General features: G+C 45.6%; 1 protein-coding gene across 4 annotated transcripts in view; it reads left to right on the top strand.

Moving 5' to 3' along the window:
• The window catches only part of PC (pyruvate carboxylase), a 2,056,240-nt gene that overhangs the window by 1,583,405 nt on the left and 448,765 nt on the right, over positions 1-24,070 (top strand). The gene's annotated exons all lie outside the window — the stretch shown is intronic.

Genomic DNA, 24,070 nt, shown 5'->3' with positions numbered 1-24,070 from the left:
AAGCTGCCACACACGAGGGGGGGGGGGGCTGAAGCCCTTTTAGTCCAATGGGTGTTGCGTGCCTGGGTAGAGCCTATTTTAGCCAAGTAGTTGACTGCTTCTCTGCAGTGTAAGCCTTGCCCCCCCCCCCCCCCCTTCATCATATTCTTGAGAGCGTGCCACAATTGCAGCGCGTGGCATGGTAAAGTCACCAGTGTTATGCTGTGGAACTGCAGCAGACTGACCAGAGTTAAGCTTGGAGTTTTCTGCCTTTCTTGTGCTGCACGTGTTTAGACACAGCGATGGTGGTACACGCTGATACATATAGTAACACCAAGTGGTTCATGAGGGCATCGCTCTCAGTTCATATGGTGCAAACAGCACAAGGGACTTTAGAGGTTCGAAAGAGCAGGAAATGACATGATGGTGAAATATGGCAAATTCCATTGTAACCCGGTCTACTACAGCACTGCGTTATCCTGATCCCATTTAAACAAGCCCTTCTTCTGCCACCATCCTACCTCATGAACAAACTGCTCACTTATAAACTTTGCTTTACCATCCTCTTAGGCCAATTTCCCATTATTGGCACAGGTCTTTGATTATTGAGCAGTTCTCAAGTGAGTAACACATTTCTCAATAGTGTCTCAGGGCATTGACTACTTCTTGTACTGTTCAAAAGTTTTAAAGGCTTCTTTCTGGGTCTTCTTTCTCTTTGGGTGGAGAACTGATAGCAGTCATGCCTAAACGTAAGAGAGATTTAGGAACATCGATGCAGAACACAATCAAATAACACCCAAAGGTCTAAGTCCAGCTCGCTCTTTAGGGTAGAAAATAAACTGCCATTTAACAGAGGAGGAAAGATGATGGTCAACGAGGCAAACCAAAGCATTCAAGCACCTTCTGGGCCTGAGTTAGAACAATGTTTTTAGAGAGCACCATCTTTAGGCATTACTAATGCTGTAACATTAAACCCTATGGCCATGCCAAATATAGAGAAATATTTAGCATAACCAACACTCTCTCCTGTCTGCAGTCAGGGCATAGGTCTGCTCTTTGGGTTTAGGAAATAGTCCAGCTCACAAAGTTGGCTGGCCTACATCTTTAAAGTCTGCGCAAGTCACTTATAAACACACAGGTCAGGTTTCCTAGCAAGGGCAACTTTGAAGGAGAATAGGGAATAGATATTTGTTTTCAGTCCTGCATAGAAGCAGTAGGAAGATGGATGGCAGAAAACTGCCTAAAATTGAATTTGGATAAAACCGAAGTGATGCTGTTCGGGAATGACCCCTATTTTTGGACCCCCAATTGGTGGCCGGCCTCTTTGGGATCACTCCCTTCACCCTCCAACAAGGTGAAGAATCTGGAAGTGTTGTTGGATGAGAAATTGACCCTGGGAGCCCAGGTCAATGCAGTAGTTTCAAAAACAGTACATATCCTGAGAACTGTTAAGAAGGTAGTGCGGCTTCATCCGCTAGGATGCCGGAAAACAGTGATCACAGCCCAGGTCTTATCGAGGCTGGACTACTGCAACCGCCTATATCTAAATATTCAGCAAAAGTTTTTGTATAAACTTAAGCTGCTTCAGAATGCCGCAGCCAGACTTCTTAAGGGCGCTTCCAAATTTTCCCCAATCGCTAGAGATCGAAAAAATTGCCCTGGCTCCCGGTCAGGAACCGGGTGCAGTTTAAGTCCCTGTGTATAGTTTTTAAAGCGCTGCAAGGTGGGGGACCTGATCACTTAAGACGCCATTTTCAGTGGTATAGACCGACAAGAACTCTGAGATCATCAGAAGCTAAACTGGTCGTAGTCCCTCCCACAAAAAAGGCCCAGTGGGGTGGCAGAAGCTTCTCCTTGGGTGCAGCCAAGGCCTGGAATGGTCTCCCAGTCCACTTGAGAAATGCTACCAATCTTCTAGCATTTAGGAAAGGGTTGAAGACCTGGCTCTTTGACAAATAATTCTCCCTTCCTAGTTCTGCTGCACGAGAAGTAACCAGCGCCTAGACACCTCCGGGTAATCGCGCGCCTTAGAAATCTCCATAACATAACAGAATTGCTGCAGGTGTGTCAGAGGTACTAGCCATACTGTAAATATGTACCTCAGCAGCCAGGGTCACTATTGAAAAGCTTCCGTTTCACAAACTACAGTCCAGCCCCCCTCCCCCCTAAAGAAATCACTGGATCCGCTTCCTTTATGGTTACTTAGTAGCTATTGAAATTTGGAACATAAATGACCATGTGAATCGTTATGATATGTTCGCACATGCAGGGAGTGCACTCTCAAAACGAGTGGATGGAGATGTATATGGGTTCAGGGCACACAGAAGTGTTGTCCTGCACTTACCTAGCAGACAATTAATGGAGGTGAAAAGGCCCAACTGAAAATTTGTAAACCTAGTCATTCTCTGAAGCAGATAGACAAGTGGTAGAGGACCCATGGAGGTCTGAGGGATGCTTTTTCACGAATGCGTAGGAGTAACTCCTACATTCTCCAATCCAAGCTTGCAAACCACAGACCTGGGAACTCTGCTTGCCAACTGACCTCCAGCAAGAGGCAGGTGCATAGGATGACTCGATAAAAAGCGTTGTGTACTTGAGACTTTGAAGGTCTGATTTTTTGTGTTTTTGCTCCCGTGTGTTGCAGGTGCTCCTCTGCTGGAAGTGATCTTACTTCTCAAGCAGGTGGTCACAGGATATCTGTCAGCAGTCCTTATGTGTGTGCCACAGAGTAAGGGGCCGGTCCTCTTTGCTCAAGGCAGTGCACGTCTTATACACAGGATAGTGATGCTGGCCTAGGCCTGGCCTACAGGTTCATTAAAACACAGGGAGCTGTAAAAGGTACCACACTTTCTTCATTGCAAGGCCTGAGAGACTCTTCAAAAGTTAAAGGGGAAGTAAAGCCACCTTACAAATTCAGTAGGGAGCCCAGTTTATTCAAAGGACACCCTCCTGCTCTTCCACAACAATTAGGAAGGAGTAATAAGCAGACACTAGAATGATGTGGGATGTGTAATTTGAGCCACAAATCCCATTCACTCGTTTTCAGGCTATTGTTGCTCGGCAGATCTTACTTGCTGTAGGCACATCTGCAGAAAGATGGAAAGGCCACCCAGTCACGCACAGGGTTCTAGATGCTTTGTTGCGAGGTAGGTCTTAAACTATGTGAATTTTGGGCTCAAAGTCAGAGTGAGAGAAACAACCCAGGGAGGGTAAACTGTCTGATGATGCAGGTGAAATGCAGCACAGCAGCAAGAGCACGTTCACCAAGAGAACCCAAAATGGCATTCACGCTCCGTGAGATTTTCATTTTAAGGCAAAGGCACAATGTGTGTAAAACAAACAAACTAATTTACACATACCGCGCTCCCCACCCCACACATACATGCCATACACCTGCCACTCAGTGGCGGCTCCGATGGAATTGTACAGGTGGGGCGGGGGAGTTTAAACAATAAATGGCACTTACCATGCTGCCGCCTCTCCTCCGCCCTCTTCTGTTCCTTCCGGAAGCAGGACACACACAGGCTCCACTAAGCCAATCACGACGCTGCGTCACCAGCAAGAAAGCAGCATTGTAGTTGGTCTGAGTTCCCTGGTTTGGCTCAGACAGTGAGTGGGAGCCTGTGCACGTTCTCCACCTAGACTGTGCGATACAATTAGGTGAAGAACATGCTAAGTGCGCATGAATGTTTGGCCTGCTCAAGACGGCCCGCCAAGCCATCATGCGCTCTTAAGTGCCCCTACTACTGTGACATCAGCCCAGTCCTGCCCCGCAAAACTGCCTCCGTATGGAAAAATAAAATGACGATAATATTGTGTTATTTAATTTTTCCATTTTTAGCAGTGGAGGAGGAGCTGCCACCACTGGGTGGGTTGGGGGTGAAGGGTCTTAGTAAAGACAAGTCTGATCAGATTTTGCCACAGAATTAGGATGCTTCTCGCTCAGCATTGCAGTATAGACTTCTCGGAAGCTTGCAGTGACCTACAAGCGATCATCAGCTGTAAGAACGTCCGTAGCCTGGTGAGAAGCGTTCTCCGTCCAAACCTGTCGTGTACAGTTTCCCCATCCTCTTCACCCCTCAGAGCATACATCTGATAATGTTTCGCTCCACCTTCTTAGCATCGATGTCTCCCGAAGAAGTAATCCTATGTTTAGAAAAGTTAACCAGACTGGACCTATTTTATGTTCTGTGTCCCCCTAGTACAGAAGTTTCCGGTGTCCATTTCCCACGGAAAGGCACAATTCCAAGGCCGGTGCAGGCACCTACTTTCTTCAGTCAGATTGTAGGTAGGCAAGGCAAAATATAAAATATACCGATAATATTTGTTAATTTGACCTTACAAGAAACTCACTAAATATCTAAAAAAATAAAAAAAAAGTGTGTAATTTTCATCCACTGGATATTGCTCTTTGTAGAAAGTCTTGGGACCTACTGTAATCGAACCAGCTGCCAGCATTCCACATGACACTTTTACTACGAGGGTACACCTCACATGAATAAAAGACGTGAGATACCGCTAAACAAACACATCACGCACAAGAACAGTTATGAAAATGTTTCATGGACTTTAATAAATTGTCAGAGGAAAAAAGGCAGTTTCCCTCACCCCTACTGCAAGCTCTTGTGACGCCCCTCTCGAACAAGTGGATTTTCTGTTGTGGTTAGTTTCCACTTTTTTGAAAAGCCCCTTTTTTGAGAGGACGTCACAAGTGTTTGCAGTAGGGGCGTGGGGATATTCTCAGTCTGGTTCACAGTTGTAGCTTGTAATGCAGCTACTTATACTGTTCACACAATAGACCAACGATTTGATAAGAGGTCTAATGAGATGCTACGGCCCGCTTCACTGTGTACTAGGCCAGCCCAGAGGTGCAGAGTCAGTGGGCACAATGGCATCACAAGTGACTGTGTACTGCTGCTGGTGTCTGTGGTGCCTTCAACATTGGCTATAATTGTTTTCTTCCCTAGCTCATGACTTAGCAGATCAATTAACTCATGTAAGTGCCTTTGCCACTTTGTATGAATCATTAATTTAGGACCATTGTCTTTTGTACCAAGATTTTACCCAGGTCCTTAATTTACTGGGTTACCCCATTTTTGTAATGGCTTCAACATTGGCAGGCAGTTCTACTTGCAGTTGGTGCAAAGAGCTCCTCCATCAGCTCTGCTACGTGCCCATGATGTGTGGTGGAGGCTCCGTTGTGGAGGTTTTGCTTCCGCGGCCCGCTTTACCTGCTCAGGTGATGTCCTTGGCAGACACCATGCAGATGCTCAGCCCAGTATAGCTCAGAGGAAGCAGTCTAGTACATTTGAGAGTTTGATGTTTACATTCCATTTATAGGTTTTGTTAAATGCAGTGTTTTAGTCTGGTGCCTCTGTTTTGGGTGGGTCTTTGGTATCCACAGCTACTCCGCTCTACACTAGTCTTGAACCACAGCACTGGTTGCTTTTGCAGTATATGAACTTGTGGTGTGACACAAAGCAGAGCTCTAAACACACACCCAGTAATGTTCCAGTTTGCAATGAACAGGATATTAAAGCATTCAACAGGACGTCAGCTGCCTGCCACACATTGATTTGTGGAGCAATTGGCTCTTGTATGAGCTTAAGAAACCATAAGCGTTTAGAAACAGCTCTCTGGTCTCATGCGCCAAACCTCCTAGCTCTTTTAAAGTGACACACTCACCCCTCTAACCACACACCCCATGTTCCAGTGCGTCATTTAAACGTTTAGAAATTCACACTCCGGTGTAATGAAATGTACTCCGAAGCCATAATAATGGCAGATTGGCTGCTATATAATTGCAGTTTACAATTGGGATTGCATTTATATAGCTTTTACTACCCCTGATGAGGCGTTGAAGTACTGTATGGCGAGTAGCACGCTACACTGAAACCCAAGATTAGTGGTTAATCACAATAATTATCAATAACCACTGGATTAGTCATGTGCTCTTAACTAAAAATGACATGCATTTTATCCAGGTACTTTGAGATAATTATATTAATACCCCTTAGGTGTGATCATTAGTGGAGGCTAGGTGGGTCAGGTGGATGGTTGGTCAGCTAGATAGGCTGTCGGAGATTAGATAGTGTTAGGTTGCAGCAATAGAGTTTTAAAGGGGAGAATGTGTGATGTATGAAATGAGGTGTCAGATACCTGCAGAATTACAATGAGAGATTAAGAAAGACAGGCATGAGACTGAGACGAGGCTATACTCTGGAAGGCATGCTGAGGTTGAAAAGTAAGAAGAGGATCAGTCTGAAGGAGGAAAGGAGAGGAATTAAGCAGAAGGAAGTCGAGGTCAATATTTCATGCACGTTTTTAGGAGTGTTGTGGGATTCATTCTGAGCAATCTGAAGATGCAAGCTGTGGAAATGAGCAACATTACATACAGTGCTCCATGTCTGGGATAGTCAACTTAAACATACTAGTCCAAGTGTACACATCATTTAAACATTAAGAGCCCGAACCTGCTGTGTGCCAAGCCTAGGGCAATCCCCTAAATCATACTCCGAATGATCCAAAACTTGGTGCAGGAATTGTAAACTGCTAAAGGGGAGGTGGCAAAGATGCTTTCTTTAGAAAGCCTCATTTAATGATCTTTACAAAAAATTCTGCATTGAAGGAAGTTTCACTCACTAAAAGTTATTTCTGTGACACTGGCTGAGAAAATCTTGCCAATGCGCAGTCATAATCATACAGTGCTTACCTAACTAATCCCATTTTAGGTTGTTTCTGTTGTTTCTGTGGCACAGCGGAGCAACCGCTGATCTGAAAGAAGCCTTGCACTAATAGATTAAGTGTATGTTGTAAGTGTTTGTATACGTGGCCTGTGTGGTGTGTATATATTGCATGTATAAGTGAAGCATAGTAATAGAGGCCTGCAGGTTCCATTGTGGAAGCCCCCCAAACCTCTTGCACAAAATGGGGATGATGTGATTTTCCTAGGCAGTGGGGGGGAAATTACTGACATTACTGAAACCAGACGGGAGGAGACCTAGGCACTAATATGGTGCAGATGGAGACATGGCTCCCATAGCAAATTCGTTAGATCCTTTTGTTGATAGAGGCTGTTATCATTCTTCCTGTAGCACTGACACCTTGGTAGATGGTGGGGGTGAAGGGTGGGGCTGCAATCTATCTTAGGAGTTAGAAGGGTGCTTAAGTTTTGCCAGCCTTTTTTTCTCTTTTTCCTGGTCACGGTCTTTGTGGCTGCTCATGGCCTGGCTGCAGATAGTTCACACCCCTTTGAGTACTCTAGGTGGAGACCACACTGCTGTGAGGAGAGTCACTCTGCACCAAGACTGAATCTGCAAAACTGCAACCTTCATATTTGGTGCAAGAACCCCCGTCCATCTCGCAGCTCACTTGTATGCCTAATCTTCACCCTGCTTTTCTAGCACAAGCCCCCGAACACTTCTCACACTTCTCCCCTTACCTGCAGTACCATCAGTTGTCTACAACCTGGGACCCATCATACAGCTCTCCCACATCACCTATATACTGCTCTGCAATCCCGCCCTCCCCCGTTTGTGTTTATATACCAGAACGTTTCCCTGCTAGACAAATGTACCTCTACGCTGACGTGCAGCACCCCCTGCTATTTTGGAACACATTTAATTATGCAAGTTCTTAATTCCTTTCCATCTAAATGGAGCTTTAACAGCACCATTAGCTTTTATTACAGTCTAGAAACATAATTAAAAGCAAAACTGCATCAGAAAGCTAGCACAGCCCAACCACAGTCAGCACTTCTGTAGAACACCACAACTCAGTCTCCTAAGAGTTAATATATTCAGTGCCACATCCCTGGCAAGGTTGTTAACTGATTGTCCAAGGGGCTGCATGGCAGATGGGCTATTGTGCCTCAACTATGCAGTTTTTGGCCATTTGCAGTTGGTGTCTTGAGGGGGTCAGTCCGACTAGGGCTCTGCAAACTGAGCCAAAGACAGTGATTTCTGCGCTTGACTCTCATGGTAGCGAGAGCCAGCATTCCCAGGGAGGTAGTGTGAAGGACAAGAGCTCAGAACTAAACAGGCAGCTACCTGACACAAAAACAGTGTCCGGTCCAGAACTTTTTTATGGAAAGTGTTTTCTCACACAGTAAAACGAAACCATTATTGGAAGAGACGAGAGTTGAAAACTACATTGCGATAAGATAGCAAGGTGCTACACCTACTACTCCCCAATGTCTTTCCAGTATCCTCTCCTTCTCCAGCTGTGATAAAGAACCCATATCTATAGTCCCCAACATACTACTGGTTTTATACAAGAATGTGGCACAGGTACGATAGATTAATTTTTCTCACATGTGAGTACCGCATGTTCAGTACAATTAATCTTTACCAGTTGTTGGTAAAAGTAGTAGCGATCATGACTGACCCATCTGAGCACATTCAATCTTTAGTCCCTTGTGCAGACTAGGCCTCACATTTTCAAATGCTTGTTTCTGTAGCAGTGCTGGTTATAGGGTGAGAGCAGACCGGCTTCTGCCCTTAGGGCAGCAGTCCTTCTTGGAGCCGACCGTGGTAGGAGCCTCGTTCAGGACGATGGTCTTTGAAGTGATTGGTGGTGTGAGCTTGTACAGCAATGGCTGTCCCTGCCAGTGCAAGTTCAGTCAGTCCTAAACTGCTGGAGGAGACCATTGCATGGAGATCGGCCCAAAGGCTACACTGCCACCACAGGACGTTACGGTAGCTGGTCAGGAGGACCAATGTTGAGACAGGCTATTGCTGTGCAGGCCCACCACACTTAGCATTTTTGAGACCATTGTTACCAAACGCAGGATTTGTGTACAAGTCAGGCCACTTCCTTAGTGACTTCATCCTTACCCCATCTAATAGTTCCTTGGTTACCCTTATTAGACCACAACGCTGAATATTATTTTGTGACACCTTAAAGATCCACTCACCAACATATTTATCCCACTACAGACACTCCCACCACATGATCAGCACATTGTGATGGGGCACGATATCCCAAGTACTGCCGATGCTTAATTTGAGTCAGTGGTTCCGGGTGCTTGCCGCTGGCACTTACGGCAGTCTGCACCATGGTAGCACAATTCGTCTTTTTTAGAGATGAGCACAACAGTTGTTTATTAATTAAATATACATTCAAAATTACCAATATGTCACCCAAGCCATTCTTATAGCTTTGGGGGGCTGGGATAGTCTGAATTGTCACACATGTAGGAGTGCGATGGTTAGAAGGTGTTTTTACTGTCATTGGGAGCGCTGGCAGGGGCAGTCGGTAGTGCCCGCTGCAGTGGCCTACTGACAAAGGCCTTGGCACTTGTGTCTGCTTTTAAAAAAAAAAAAAAAAAAAATTAAGCATTGACTTAGTCATGAGAAAAATCCAAAATTCAGGCAGTCCCCTTGTTTATCCACAGGGTTAGGCAGAAGGGAGCCCTCACTTGGTGGCTGCCTTGATCGCTGTCGCGCGCTGGCCCCACAATCCTCCGTGCCTGCCGTTTCTGTCGAGTGGGCTGGTGTCAGGAGGCCCGCTCCTATAGCAACAGAATAAAAGAATAGAGAAAATAGATAAATGTGTGTGTTTATCGCCCTGAGATAGAAACCCTGCATTATTCCAGGCTGCAAAGTGAAGGGCGAGCTCTGGCAGTGAGGGCCGTGCTCTTGAAATGGCAGTTCTAAAGGAATGCTTAGCGGTCACATGTCGCAAAAAACCTTTCTTTCACTTTGAATGCGAGGGGATCCCGACGGGAGGGAGTTCGAGGTGGCGAGCGGTAGGCGAGCCTTTGTTGGCGAAGTCCCTCCTCTAGATGTGCCCTTGGGTGCCGGAAGCGTGGGTGCTCCTTCACAAGGCAGCTAGGCATACACCGCGAGTGGCGTGCGCAGACCGGAAGCAACACGTACAGCCCTTCAGTGCACCTCCGCTGTGACCAACAGAGACCCTTATTCTAGTACTGGAACGCAGACAGGAACTGGGACAGAACACAGGCCCACCACCAAAATGAAAGTGGCCCTATTAGTTAATTAGATAGCTAAAAATGTAGTCCATATTTGCAAATTGGTGCTGTTTCGAACTTGTAACAAACGTTATATAAGGGCTGTGCAAGCTATGGGAGAGCATGTGCTTGCTGCAGGCAGTATATATTTTTTTTAATATTCGTGGAATCAACAATAATGAAAAAGGGCCCAGCAGACAATAAGCAGACACACAAATAAGCAACAACAAAAACAAATGACTCGCACCCTGATTTGTCAGATCAGCCCTCTGGTCATGCCCGGTTGCCCTATAGGCCAGTTTGAGCCTGCTGCAACCCTGCGTACAGCTGCCACTGTGCCTGTTCTTCACCCATAGGGCCACCCAGTCTTCCTAAGGATAAGAATAACACATGTTGCTTTATGGGTCAGGCAGACATTTTGTTGCATGCTGTCTGTGTCTAAAGGGTTCACTTAAAACTTTGAGAGGGGAAGAGGCCCCTTTTACAGGTTCTTGTGGATCTCAAATTGGCATAGTCTGTGGACTTCATCCCTAGGGCACGATGTTAAACCTTAAAAAAAATAGTTTTGACTGCCAGCAATCAGTTATCTTCAAGGGGCTCCAGAAGGAATAACTCTAAACAATATACAAGTGAACCATTTTATGGTCTTGTTCCACAGCATATTAGGGCTAATTAAGATGCCCCTTGAATTAGAAGCCACCTGGGCATGCCAAAAATAGTGGGACATCTATGGAAAATTGTCTGAAGGGCACAGATACCAACCAGTATTGTAGTCTGTATACTCGTTCATCGACGTCACTGAACTGCAGTCTTATCAGGCACCTCTGCCAGATATTCTAGGTTTGGGATTCCCACAAAGCTCTGTCAATGCTTAGGGGCCTCCATGATACACCACACCTGTACCTTTCAGTGTTGATGGTCAAGCAGGCTACCTTTCATATTGACTTGAGGCAGCGAGCTTCAGGGTGATACTTTGGATATCTTTGAGGTCGAATGTGGTTTTTCGATCGAGCCTGGGCAGCGCATGCGCTGCTCTGTGAGGCATGCTGTATTCAGGTAGGGACTTGAAGCTCAGGACACTCTCCTCCCATATTTTTCATTGGCTTGTCATTGTCCACTGTAAACTGTGGCTGTTCATTGGTCAGTAGGCTTAGTAGTGTCCCTCCTTAGTACCGCCTTGTCTCATTTTGTAACCTCCCATGACGACACTCCCTGTTGTGTGTTATGTGGTAGGCTTTAGTTACAGCCTCCAAGCACTATTTTCTTAAATAGCTTTGTCCTGCCTGCTGGACACGCTCTCTCCTAATGCTTTTTACAATTTTTTTTAGCACGGGCGCCTAACGCATTTGCAATGCAATAGGTTTTACATTTGCGAGCGTTTAAGCTATTGGCATTGCAAATGACAATGCCTTTTATTTATTTGTTTTAAAGACAACACTTAAATAAAAGGCATTGTCATTTACAATGCCTGTAGCTCAAACTCGCCTAAATGGGAGATCTATTGCTTTGCAAAGGCTTGTTAGATTTTGGGTTCCACATATGATAAGTATACACTACCCTTGGAAGGAAGATGACGGCGAGGCTTGTGCTGAGCCACCAGGGTTCATAAAGCCCTCTCATTCAGGTGCTGAGCACAAGTGACTCTCCTTCACCACTGCCCCAACTAATGTGGGTAAGTCTGGCTTCAGTGTACCACTTATGTCCCTCAGTGTGGTGCCGAATGTGTGGGAGAAATTCGAAGAGTGGCACAGTGCCTTCCTTTCACTTACCCCTATGAAACCATCTTCTTTTCCCACTGAACTCACCTAATACATGCCCTGATAAGTTTCTTTTCCACGGGTAAAAGAGGTGGTTGAATCCATCTTTGCTAGCTCAGTAACTGTTTAGGAAAAATTCAGACAATTATGTGGTTGTTTTTGCCCATCGTGACGCCCACTGGAGACCTGCTGTAAGGAATGTGCCCTGTAGTATTCCGGTGTGAAAGGCTTCCCCCAACGTTATCTTGTGGGCTAACCCTTCGTACAGGGCCTTTTTTTTTATTTATTTTTTTTTTTTTTTTAAAACCTTTATTCGTGCATATTAAAAGAACAAATACGGGCCTACAACCTTCAGGCCGGCCACGATACGGTTAAGCACTGATACAAACATTACGGCCCCTGTGCTTCAACGGTCAAGGTTAGCGACGATTTATGAAACATACACTGGAGAGATCCTTGACCCCAGGGAAAGGAGAAGTGAAGGTTAATTTTAAAGTTTTCAAAATAAGTTTATCAGGGAAATAGTCAGTGAAGAATAAGAACCAAGGAGATTCGAGTCCGCACGATATCTTCACCACACAGGAGAGCAGCAGCATCATTAAAACAGCAATGGAAGTAAAATCGCAGGCAGTGAGGCAATGCAGTTATATAACAGGATAGTCACATGAGCAATTACGCACCCCTCCAGTGCCGCCCCCACTCAGTCAACCCCCCACCCGGACCCAGAATCGAAACAAGTATAGCGCAGAAACATAAAGAGAAAAAAGGCCCATAGAACTAATTAGAAACAGTAAGTTACCCCCCCACCCTACACCAATGCGGAGGCTACGGCCTTCCCCCCCCCCCCCAGCATAGTGCCTGTCGCCCAATAAACCCGAAATATAGACAAGAAAGAGAGTAAGAATAAAGTAAAGAAAGATAAGAAAACGATACACCTATGTTAAAGGGGGTGAGAAAAGAATAGGACTACTCTAATCTAAACTCCCAAAAAGAAGAAGGTGGGGAGGAGCCTACGTATCATCAGAGCGCCCTGAACCATCGGCCATCTTTGGCTTCCACACACTGAGAACCCACTACCCCAAAAGCGGTCGTGTGAAAATGAATTGTCACAACAATTTAGATGAAGAAAGACAAATCGCGACGAATGCGCACAAAGTACACATACAGTTCCAGTCCCAGTCCAGCCCCTCCGTGAAACCATGGCGATATTAATCAGTCTAGCCCTGGCCCGATCGCGGGCTTGAGATTAAGCCAGCCCCTACATGAAGGCCCCGCATCCCGTGCAGACAAAGACAATATGGCCGTTTGGGAGAAGATGGTGAAGTAGAATCCCAAAATGGCCGCCGACCATCTGTAGAGGTCCCTTTGTGCACCACATAAAGTCCAGACATGGCATGTAGAGTACAGGAGTTCCACAGAAAAGAAGCAGTAGGCCACCGTGAACGATTCCTCGAGGATGTTAGGTGTTGCTCAGCTGGATACTCTTGCAGACGCGGTGAGGCAGGCTACAATGAAGCAGGCAGCAATGAACGGGGAAACAAAGTATCCGCTGTTAAGCTGGAGAGCAATTGATCCTGGGTGCCGGGAAAGCCAGATGCAGGCACCAGTGTAGCACGATCACACACAGCCGTTGCGTCCCCGCAAGAGGACAAAAGCACTGGCGGACCCACGCCGTGTTGATGACAGACGGAGCGCTCACGGCCCGCAGCCGACAACAGTGAGTCAAACTGCTCACTTAGCGCCTGAAAGCGAGAAAACATTTGTAAACGAAAGTCCCGCAGGACGGCCAGTACGGAGCCGCATGTCAGCGGAAGCTGCACCCCCACATCGGCAGCAATCCGGGACGGCACTGTGGAGCTGGTGTCTGGTGGAGGGAGGGCGAAGCGGGCAGCGGGCAAGACCGGAGTATCACCCCCCAGCCGCGAGCAGGCAAACAACGCCATGTTTTACCGCCGGACGGCACAATGGCCAGGGGGGGGGTCGTAGCAAGGAGTCAGTTCCCCTCAGGTCTGCGCCGCAACTGGGAAAGCCAACAGTCGCCTCCCTTCCCTCGGGTTCTCTTTGCAGCCGACTAGGCAATAGAAGAAGGGGGTCAGCAGCCTCCCACAGCGCGGTCCACAGATCGGGGCAGGAGACCCGCCTCACCGGGGCTTACCCTACAGCCCCAGCCCTTCAGGCGCAGGGTGCAGGAGGTGTCTGGCCGTCCCTCCCCAGGCTCATCTGGCGACAGTCCGTGGTGTTAGGTGAGGTCGGGACCGCGGGGCTCGGATTTGCGCTAGCGGGTCCGGGGACTGCGGAGCTTCCTGGGGGCCGGCAAAGGCCACAATGGAGCAGGGGTCCAGGGCGGAGAACAAAAGCACCAAAAACTCCGGCATCCGGGCGGGCTGAGACTTCGGGGAAGTGGCGGCGTGGACAGCGTGTCGTACACGTTTCACCTCGAGAATCGGCAAGGATAGGAATCAGGATAATAGTCCGGGGCCAAGGGCCGACGGAGCCGGGCGCTCAAGCGTCTGCTCCGGTCGCCATCTTGGCTCCTCCCCACAGGGCCTTTTTTAAACTAATTTGTCCAACAGTGTTTTGTTAAAGTATCATACATTTCTGTTTTTTTATGGCTAGCACTTGAACTCCTCTTATTATTATTATTATTATTATTATTATTATTATTATTATTATTATTATTATTATTAACACTTCTAGAGCGCACGGCTACTTCCAACGGAAGTGTCCCGGCGCTAGCATCCTATCTAAGAGAAGAGAGACCAGGAAGGATCACTGCATCTAGGGCAGACCAAAAAGCCAGGTCTTAAGAGCTTTCCTAAAAGGCATTTCCGCCTCTCTTTCTCAAATCATTGGGCATAGAGTTCCTTAATGTAGCAGTTTTAACAGAGAACGCACGACCGCCAGTCCTTACCTCCCTAAAGTGATACATGGCCTTTGTTTTGATTAGCTTACTGCCGTGACACTCTGAGCCTCAAACAATCAAACTAAAGACCGAGAAGAGTTCTTCTCGTGCACGATGTAATCCATTTAGAGAGAATGCATCAGAGGGTACTAGAGCAGCGCTGTTGTGTCTGTGGAGGAAAGGCGCCAGACAAATAAATGCTCCTTGTGACCACTTTCAAAGAGAAACCTTTCCAATTACTTGATGTGCAAGGACGCATGGTCCACTGGTAATTAACCCAACATCAGCTTCGAGGAGGTCACATCACACAGTGGTTGATAGAGCCACAGCTGCTTCGAGCAAATAGATAATTATCCGCAGGAGACAACCAATCCAGCTGTAGCTTCTGCTGAAGGAGGACATGAAAGCCCAACTACAGCCATACAACACAATCTCGTCTGAAGAAGAGAACTTCTCTTGCAGTCTTCAGAAGGGATGTAGAGGACTGTGACCAGAAGATGGCAGCCAATGGACACCTGGCCTTGCGTGTATTACAGGAAGGCTATGTAGGTTGATCGACTGGGCCCTTAACACACAACACTGTGGTGGAGGCTTTACACCGCCTGCTGCAAGGTTGGCTACCACTTTGCTGCTGGCAAAATGGAGCAATTTTTCATAAACTAAAGCAGAATAAAGTGAATTCTTAGACCATGTGATGTTCAGTGGCACAATTAAATATTCCTGGCGCCTTCTGAAGCAGCGGGAACTCTGTAAACGTACATTACTGGCGAGCACAGTGGTGCGAAGAGGCCGGCAGTGGAAATTTCCTAACTGACAGCTGTTAATTCATTAATCCAGATGTCGAGGTAATTAATGCTTCTGTACCTCAAATTAAAGATCGCTCTCTTTGGCTGCTAATTTTATGGCTTGCTGTGCTCACCGTTGTGTGTGCAGGAGACTTGGCGGCATTGGCAACGGCACTGGGATGGCACAGGGTAGCCTTTCTAAACTCAGCTGCTGGTCTGATGGAGTTGTGAAGTTGTTTGATATCAAGTTGTCCAAATGATGTGATTATTGCAAGGAAGCAGGTTTTCTTTTTCTTTTAATATAATCCGTGTCTCTTGAATAACAGGCTTTGAATGCTGGCTCTTGGGCACTAGATGCAGAATCATGAGTGCTTGACATGAACTACCCCTCAGCAATGCCAGAGGAAGGACTGTGGGTATGCACTGCTGAAGAAAATGAGTTGCTCTATGTGAGGCTGAAATGCCACAAAGTATTGCCCAGACGTTGGCCCCTTGCTCACTTTGCCACTGGATTCAAGCTAGTCTGGCTGATGTGGGGTGTTACCCCAAAACCGATAACAGGACGCTTGTTTCGTATCCTGAGAAGACCTGGCTTGGCAGTTCGGGCTGGACTGTTCCCATTAGGAACCGGGTCAAGACTGATTTGCATATGGCTGGGTCTGAACTGCGGTGTTGAAGTGAGCTAAAGAACGATGATGGATTCAACGCAGATTTGTGACTGGGGGTGAGTGTCTGAAAAGTTTCAGTGCTCCGTCCATCATCCCCTTGCGTTTGATTTGAAATGCCACAAAGCCAAGCAGTGCAGGCACTCCTCAGAATAGTGGGGGGTAGCAGTGTAAGTGGCCACATAACATTCCTGTTCACCTTCGGACCAAAAAATGTAAATCACATCTACAATAATGAAATTGAACTGACAGTGTTATAAAGTCATGGTCAGTCGCTCTATCGATAAACAGAGTGATTCCAAACAAAGAGCTTGTATGAGGAGTCATGCCCGTTTTTCACCAACCTAGTTGGTGACATGCTTCATCATTGGGATCCCACCCGAGGGGCCGAATGCCTCTCGCGTGTGCTGAGACGCCTGGTTACAGCGGAGCGCATTTTTTTAGAAAGTGCAGTCAGTGAAAGTGAAAAGTTAAAATTGTCTTTACTTTTCCCAACTATTTTTATTGGTGGAGAAGTAAGGTAAGATTAAAAAGTGGTGAAAGTGGATGTGAAAACTGGTTAAATTGACCAGTCCCATCCTAATGTGGAAGTGCAATTGCCGGTCTACGTGTTTCAGCCTCTGTTTGCGAGTAGCTAGGCTTTCTGCAGGACCAGAGTGCCACGGGGATATGCACATGCTAAGGTGCACCCTCACCTGTGACCCATAAATACCGCAAAACTTAGGTTTACAGTGGGCCTTCAGCAAAATCTGAAAGCAAAATAATTCTGAAAGACAAAATGTAAATAAAGACAAACATGCCATATTGTATGTTTTGCACAAAAGCGCGATACCTCAGTGTGGGTGACATCGCTCATGCTGCCATGCGTGCTCATCAGGTTGTGTCCATAAGTTAAATTCTTAAACCTCTGGTGATAGTGGTAAAGTGCGTGGGTTTTTAGCCCTCAATCATGTGATGGTATATCAGGTGGACTAAGTATTCCCCCTGTGGTTGGTCGTAGTATGCCGGATCAAAGTGCAACTATGCACTAATACCTGCACGCCATTTCGGAATGCCAGGTATGTGTAATAGACATTAACAAATTAAAAAGAAGTGAACATGACTAGTAAAAGAGTGATACGAAATCGGAATGCTCGGGGCAGGGGTGGATGCAGAGAGGATTTTAGGCTTACATGAGATGTAGAACGATCTTACACCATGGATCCTAGCGGGGGGAGGTGGCTTGTAGTCACACACTAGGAGATTGAATACAACAGTTACAATAGTATTAGCGAAAGGTCGTTACCTTAGATTTGCAGCAATTCTCCCCATTACTTACTACACCAAAGCCAGACGCCCGTTTGGCACATGGTTATTCCTGTAATCCAGGACCCAGAGAATAAAGGAGCCCAGGACGGGCGTCATTAAATAGAAAGTGAAGAAAAAAAACAATTGATGGACAGAATGCAGAACAATGTCCTACATTCACCCCAGTACAGAGATCTGGGCCTTAATCCATCGTTTTTTTGCTCCCCATGCCATTCCAGTTTGGACCCAGCCATATGAAAATCAGTCGTTTCATTCGTTTCGTTTCAAAAACTTTATTCGATTCAAAACAAAAGAATCATAAAAGTCAAACAATTTCATTTACAAGCATTATTTCAAGTTCATTTTTAAAAGACAGTCTTACAATTATAACACTAAACTAATAAAATCTATTAGCTAATATAATCACAGATGAAGACCCCATAGCTTTTACTTTCAATCAAATTAGATGATTTCATAGATTCTTCGTACCGAGGCATACATTGAAGGGCAGAAAAAATAAATAAGAAAATCACGATGCAACAATATACAATATACATGATCAAAGGGTCAGCGTCTTGGGGCCAGATTTAGCCATACCGTTTTCTAATCAAAAGTGACACCCGTATAAAATTTAACATTGCACAGCAGACACCAGGTGAAGACAGAGATAATAAATAATCATAACCCTCTTTATAATGGCATGGTTGCTTTTCCTTAAGGATCGGCTTAATAAACCTGATTCTCGGGTCCTTATATAGGGAACAGAAAAGAACAATATGCATCGTGCTTTGGCTATCTTTGTTATTACAAGGACAGGGGGGCAGTCTCTCACACCAACCCCCCTGTTTAGGAAACGCAAAAAGGAAGTGCAAGATGTGTAGCCTAAACCTTGTCAAGTAGAATCGCCATTGCACATGGTTTGTGAAGGTTAAATAAAACTGGTGCTGCAAAGTAGCCTTAGGAACATTAGGGCTAACCAGGGAATTCACAAACGGTGATTTCCAATAATTTGTTTTAATTACAGCTTTGATATCTCCCTGTATATTTTCGGGGTTGTCAAAAATGTCACCCAAGCCTATTTTATGGAGCATTTCATTTACATAAGATAGCCAGGGGATCTGTTTCATGTTTGCCAATTTTAAACAATCCCGGAGGATATCTCTGGTGAGCTGTAAGTCCTCTGATAGCCATATTTTGCCCCATAACAGTAAAGGGGAAAGGCGAATGGTGTCACTCACGTTGTTTAGACCTATTTCGTTGTGGGCAAATCTGTTTGAGGAGCCTGGTGGAATAGCCAATACACGCTTTAAAAATTTGTTCTCCATGATCTGTATCTTATCTGGGCTTTCAGTCCCCCAAACCCCTGCCCCATAAGTAGCAACCGACAAACATTTAGCTTTATACAAGGTTTTTAGATGTATAACCGGTTTTTGTCCTAGTTTGCCACAGAAATGAAACAGACCCTCTATAGAGCGACTAGCACTTTGAACTCGAGTCTGCATTAACGGGGCCCAGCTTAGTTTGTTGTTAAAGAGGTTTCCCAAATAATTAAAGTTTTCAACCTTTTCAATGGTGGAGTTATTGACTACAAACTTTCTGGTTTTGGTACCCTTTGGGCCACAAACCATGGCAAAGGATTTGGAGAAGTTTACCTTGAGGTCTAGGTCCAACATGAATTTGTGGAAGGCATCAAGACAGTGCTGCATACTGTTTCCTGTGAGTGTCATAAGTACCGTGTCGTCGGCGTAAGAAAGCATTGGAATGCTCCTGCCGTTGACCTTTGGAAAATCATGACAGTGGTCCAACAGGTATTTTTCCAGACCATTGGTGTACACAAGAAACAAAAAAGGAGCTAATATGCATCCTTGTCGAACGCCCTCAGTTGAGAGGATAGTAGTGGATTCATGGAGTCTACGGAGCAAGATGACCAAGGGTTCCTCGAAGCCCAAAATCAGTCTTGACCCTGCGCCCAATGGGAACAGTCCAGCCGGAACTGCCAGGCCAGGTCCTCCCTGGACTGGAAACAAGCATCTTAGGGCCGGTTTTGGGCTTTCAGCCCTCATCAGCCAGGATAGCTTGACTGCAGTGGCATGGTGAGCACGGGACCCACGTCTGGGCATACCTGTCCCACTCGGGTGACAAACGTGTTTGCTTTGTTCGCCCTAAGTTGGCAGGGTATGCCCCGACGTGGGTCCCTTGCTCACTTTGCCACTGGATTCAAGATAGCCTGGCTGATGAGGGTTATGAACCCGAAACCGGTCCCCGGATGCTTGTTTCCGGTCCAGAGAAGACATGGCTTGGCAGTTCGAGCTGGACTGTTCCCATGAGGCACAGGGTCAAGACATATTTGCATATAGCTGTGTCTGAACTGGGGTGGCAAAGTGAGCTAAAGAATGATAATGGATTCAACCCAGATCTGTGACTGAGGGTGAGTGTCTGAAAAGTTTCAGCACTCCGTCCACCATCCCCTTGTGTTTGCTAAATACAAAGTGAGCTGCAGCCGGAGAGTGCCGAATCGGCACACAGATTCGTCCGGTCGCGGGGCAGTGATGTCATCGTGTACGTATTTGCGCGTCTGGTCAGTCATTGGATTGTTGTTCATAGCAGTAGAATGCTAACCCTTGTGTTTCGTGTTATTCTTTGAACAAAAACTTTATGGACAAGTGCTGAAAGAGATACAGAGGATGTGACTAAAAGTGCAAAAAGTGGTTCAGTTTTGTATGTGACAGAAGGGTACAGACATGCTTCCGCCTGTATTTCTCATTCCACGTGTGGTGGTAAGAGTGTACGGCGTATTTTTAACAAACTTTATGGGCAGAATAAGATACATATAATGCATCTTAAAGTGCAAAAGATGGCGCAGTTTGTTTGTGAGCCTTTGATGCTGCTCATAGAAAGTAATGGAACGCCCATGTTATGGAGGTGTGGTAAAAATGTGGAGTTTGATGATATTACAGATGGCTCCCCATATTGTGGATACGACCTAGTTGATGATAGGTGCCACCTAGATAGGGTGTTTCAGAATGGTAGAGTGCAGTCTCTATTTATTTAAGGACATACCCCCATGAAATGTTGTCATTCAGACCCTGTTTGTGCGTGGAAAGGCGATAGATCCAACGTTCTTTTTCGAAAAGGAGTCTTTGGATGGTCTTGCCTAATTTTATCTGCTCAATGACAGTCCATTTTAGATCATTCGTGGTATGGTTCAATTGCAAGAAATGTTCAGTCATTTCGGTAGTAATTTTACTGCACCGGTGCTCGCAAATGCACTGCTTCACTTTTCTGCTGGTCATCCCTAAATATCTCAAGCCACAGGGACAGATCATCAAATAGATCACGTTGATGGAATTACTATTTGTGTGGGATCTCTGTGTCCATTTTGTTAGGTTCAAGATCCAAATTCTTGGTTGGTGTGGTTAAATGGCAGACACTACAGTTCCCGCAGGGAAAGTGTCCTGTGACACTAGGAAGGCCCCAGGCATTGACAACTGATGGGTTGGGATTGCCTTCTGGTCTTTTCGGACGCAAGTGTACTAAGGAGTTTCTCAGGCTCCAAGCCCGTTTAAAAGAAAAGAGGGTTTTTCCCCAGTTTCTGTTGCTGGTTTGTATTATCTTCCAATGTTATTGATGGATTTTGTGATTGCATTGAATGCTGTGCTATATGTTGTCACTCAGGTCAAGGGGATCTCGTTGGTATGCCTGGGATTGTCCTCCAGCAGGATCTCCCTGGGCTGATTTCTTGCTCTTGTTTTGCTCTTCAAGATATTTCCAGGATACTCGCGACTTCCCAATTTGTTTGGCAGCTCAGCTGATTGGGTATGGTAGTCATCTAATCTGCTACAGTTCCTCCTGATGCGGTGGCACTGTCCATATGGTACGTTTTCTCTGTGTCCTGGGATGGAAACTGGAGAACTCTAAAAGGTTGTTCTTGGCAGTAGGTTTGTAGTAAGTTTTCGTTGGTAGTCTCCCATTTTCCTTAGAGATGGTCACATTAAGGTAAACCATTTTCTTCTTGTCAAAAGTGTGGGTGAATTTTAGGTTAACTCCCCAGGTGTTTATCCAGTGTAGAAATTCAGACAGTGTGTTCCGGTCCTTGCCAAATGACAAGGACGTCGTCCATATATCTCTTCCAGATAGAGATAAATGACTTGAATGGGTTGCCTTTGTCCAGAATGTACTTTTGTTCAAAGTCATATACATACAGCCCGGCTTTGCTTGGGGCAAACGTGCTGCTCATTGAAGTCCCTGTGGTTTGAAGGAACAGGTCTCCCTCATATTCAAAATAGTTGTGCTTCAGTGCCAAGGTGGCACACTCTATGATAAATTGTCTGGGTGTCTGATAGTACCAATTGCCTCAGCCAGTGCCTTGCTCAGCACCCTGATGGTGTCGTCTTGTGGGGTGCTGGTGTATAGACTGTCAAGGGTCACCAGGATACCACTATCCTGGTGAACCTCGACATAGAGAGTCTATACACCAGCACCTGTAATCTCATCAACTCATTTTTTCCACACCTCCATAACATGGGCAATCCATTACTTTCTATGAGCAGCCTCAAAGGCTCACAAATAAACTGGGCCATCTTTTGCACTGTATACCGGTAATTGCACTTCTACATTAGGATGTAACTGGTCAATTTAACCAGTTTTCACACCCACTTGCACCACTTTTTAATCTTACCGTACTTCTCCACCAATAAAAAATATTTGGGATAAGTAAAGGCAATTTGATCTTTTCACTTTCACTGACTGCACTACCCAAAAAACCCACTCAGCTATAAACAGGCGTCGCAGCACACACGAGAGGCATTCGGCTCCTTGGGTGGGATCCCAATGATGAAGCATGTCACCAACTAGGTTGGTGAGTGAGGGATCTTCTAAAAAAACAGGTGTGACTCCTCATGCAAGCTCTTTGTTTGGAATCCCTCTTCTGTTTGTTTATCTATATTAAGGCGACCAAGAGTGTCTCCACTAGTATTCCCTTTCTCTCCTTTTGATTCGATACATTCGCTCTGGAACACAGTCAAAGTGATGGCTTGACTCTGTAGCTCACTGTAGGTTCAAATATGGACTCCAATTCGGTACCACCTAAATAGACCTGCAAGCAAAGTTATTTTTCCATAAATGCTGTGGTCACAGTTAAAGTAAATTAGCACCTCAACTACCAAAAATGTATCACACTTCAAGAAGGCCATGCAGGACCTCCACAACCCCTAACCCTTATCTAGACCTTGACGTGTAGGATTTTGATTTCTATGGCCGGAGATGTTCTAGATGGTACTACTGTTGAGTAACAGCACCATATGTACATTGTCCATATATCTGTGCATCATAAGACAGGACAAGGAAGTTACTTAAACTATAGATGTGAGAACTATTACTGTGTTGCAAATTTAAGGGCACTTGACAACCAGGAGCGAGGCCTGCACCTTTATGAAGTCTGTTGGTGAAATTCTAGAGCAGAAGAGGGCTTCTAAATGGTCGCGAACAGAGTCCCTGACACCATTTTGGATTGTACCTCTTTCCTCCTACCTTAGCAATCCACATGAACGGTCCGGAATCTCCACAAACCATCTGTTAGAATTAAACATTGCTTGGAAGAGTGTGGTAACAGGAAGCTAAGAGCTCAATGTCTTCACGTAAGCAGCTTATAAAAATGCTTTAAAAGAGCAAACTAAACCAGCATGGATATGTCTTCAGAAGGTTATGCTTTACATTGCTTAATGATGTTGTGGTGACTTGCATTTGTGGAGAGGTATTGATTATCTGCTTAACCTACTAAGCCCTTCAGACTTTAACCTTTGGGTGGGAAACCCTTAAATGTCACTAACGTGTAATTTCTTGAACTCTAGATGGGAAAGGAGACCGTTTTGGAGGAATGCGTGGCCTTGTCCCAGGAGGACAGAGGCTTTGTGGTTATTAGGAGCTAGGAAGCCCAGCGGCTAGCAGAGGGCAGAGAAACCCTGAGGGCTATTGAATGGTGGTGCCAAGAAAGATTATTTTGCTAATACTTCCAATCCTCCAGACTCGTAAGTGTCCGAAGCCGGCAAGCTGCAGCACTAATATTGTTGCCCATCAAAAAATAGGTTAAAAAAAGGATGTTGCTTGTAGTTATCATATTGCGCATCCCTTGCTTTCTGACGCTTTTCTCCCCATTTCTTGTGTTTTCCCTTACTGGAATGAGAGATAACGGTGGGTGCCTAAGTCTAAGCTTTGTCCAGGATGTCTTGTGGGGGCCTAACCATGGGCACCTCATCTCCTAGAGCAGTGGTTCTTAACCTTGTGACTTCTGTGGACCACCACCTAATCCTTGCTAGAACCTGGGGACCCCTGCTTAATTATTATTGGAATCTGAGGACCACCATTGATTAATTAATGGAAGGCAGTGACCCCAGCATAAGCATTTTCTATAATCTGAATTGCAAAACAATGCAGCAACAAGCATTCATCAAACAAATACACAAACAATCAAATATTTTATGTAATTCATAAACAAATATAAAGAAAATCTAAATTTGATCTGGAAGTGTTGGAGCATTTCTAAATTCGATTGAGGCCACGCATCCTCCATACTTTTGATGCAGTTGCACTATTTCCATTAATCAATCTGATTTCAACTTCCTTCATGTTAGACCTGACATCCTTGGCGTGGGTTTTTCCCCTATCTTTTGCCTCTGCTACCTGGATTTTTGATGCTGTGATGGATTTCGTTTTTGCTGGTTTAGATG

This window comes from Triturus cristatus, chromosome 9 (genome assembly GCF_964204655.1).
Source record: "Triturus cristatus chromosome 9, aTriCri1.1, whole genome shotgun sequence".
Classification (NCBI taxonomy): Eukaryota; Metazoa; Chordata; class Amphibia; order Caudata; family Salamandridae; genus Triturus; species Triturus cristatus.
This window is presented reverse-complemented; position numbering and strand designations above follow the sequence as displayed.